Raw genomic sequence first — 1,659 nt, 5'->3', positions numbered from 1 at the left:
CACAGAAGAAACGTGCACTTTACTGCACTGCAACATAGAAAATTATCCTAAGTGTAGAAAAACATATCATTTTCATTTGACAAACACTTGATGATACAAATGTGTTTGCAGTGACTGACTCACCCGAGTTTCTTCCAGAAGCCACAGGTTAACAGGTTAAAGGATATTTATTGTGTCACACAGCATGTTCTTTGGAAACTGTTCAGCGCAGCGGTTTGAGAAAATATCACAGGCTGTCTGAGCGAGCAGGGTTTCCTTCATGTCATACCCATACTCCAGAGGCAAGTGCGGTGTTGGTGGTGCATCACGGTGTAGTGTGATGTACCGGGTTGTCAAAACCGGCTGCTGACATGACAGAACACTGCCCTCCTGCACCAGCCCAAAGGCACTTTCCACAAGGGGCTTGTCAGGTCAGGGATCTGGTAATGGACCCACAATGCCTCTGTAGAATCCACTCCTAAAGAAAACATCAATGACAATAATTAAGGAAGAAGGTTATTATACTGAACAACAACTAAACTAAAAAGTGTGAAACAGTGGTGCATAAGTTAGAGACTGGGATGTATATATGTACATGACTGAGTTAGCCGTCTTCAGAAAGTGTAATGTTGTATGTAAATTAATACCTATTCTGACACATGCATGTATGAACAAATAGCAACATGCATTTGTAACACAGGAAACCAAATTTTACAAATCTAATTACCGTACTCCAGTCTGGGCCATCCTATTTGGTACCGGCTTAGTGAAGATCATAGAGTTGATAGGTCCTGGCTTCACACCCTAACAGAAGACACATTTACTATGGATGGTGTTGCTGTTCATATGTAAACATGGTCTAATTCAAAAACTTTAACCTTATTTAAATTACCACTGTCCGTGGCTTGTGCCATTGCTGTTCAGATTCGGTGCAGCTATGCACAGGGGGACAACCGGCACTCTGAGTTGTGAGTAGTGTGCTGTTTGGAAGAGCAGTGCCACTGTGTGATTGCACATAACAGCACCTGCCACACAGGAGCACTGGCTATGTGTCAGTACCACCGGCGATGAATCCAGAAGCTTAATCTAAGAAGAAAGAACTAAAATTAAAAATGTAACATCATCTTCATGGAAGAGCCGAACAGGAACATAGTTCAGTGTTATGGTTACTGACCCCTACAGGCTTACCCTCCTGAATGCTTAGTGTTTCCTTCTCTCCCTATTAAAACAATTTAACCATCCTTGATAACTGTAATAACTTAGATTGTGTATATTTGCAGTATTAACTTGGTGTAAATTTGTTTCTGATCACCCAAACACATCTGACTAGTCAAATTAGGTGTGATAAAGCAGGGGACAAGGAAAACATTCAAGTTGATGGGCCTTCAGGAATGAACTTAACTAATGCTTAAATGAACTGAACCCCACTGAACAGGGATTAACAACTTTACACAGCTTCCTGCCTACACTTAGTCTGTGTGGTGCCTCACTCTTCCTCATTGACCTGTAGCACAGGGCTCTCACACCGACTCCCCTGTCAACCTGTGTTTTTTGGACACTGAATAAAGATACAAGAACCATTAGCATTATTTCTGTACTACTCATGTCAACACGTCTTAAACATATATACTTTACACGTAGCAAGAGTAGCATTGGGTAGTTAACTACCTGCTTAGTTAG

General features: G+C 41.5%; 1 long non-coding RNA gene across 2 annotated transcripts; it reads right to left on the bottom strand.

Moving 5' to 3' along the window:
* Positions 1 to 225: 225 nt before the first annotated feature.
* LOC109198494 (uncharacterized) lies at positions 226 to 1,498 on the bottom strand. 2 transcript variants are annotated; one of them, XR_002059276.2, is made up of 4 exons: positions 1,447 to 1,498; positions 872 to 1,065; positions 707 to 783; positions 226 to 457 (listed from the first exon to the last, which is right to left on the bottom strand). It is a non-coding gene; the product is annotated as an uncharacterized LOC109198494 (long non-coding RNA). The 2 variants fall into 2 exon arrangements; XR_003218475.1 differs by lacking the exon at positions 1,447 to 1,498 and having other exon boundaries at positions 230 to 457; positions 872 to 1,307.
* Positions 1,499 to 1,659: the final 161 nt, after the last annotated feature.

Source organism: Oreochromis niloticus, unplaced genomic scaffold, assembly GCF_001858045.2.
Source record: "Oreochromis niloticus isolate F11D_XX unplaced genomic scaffold, O_niloticus_UMD_NMBU tig00008117_pilon, whole genome shotgun sequence".
In the NCBI taxonomy this organism is placed as follows: domain Eukaryota; kingdom Metazoa; phylum Chordata; class Actinopteri; order Cichliformes; family Cichlidae; genus Oreochromis; species Oreochromis niloticus.
The sequence above is the reverse complement of the archived record's forward strand: the minus strand, read 5'-3'. Positions and strand labels throughout refer to the sequence as shown.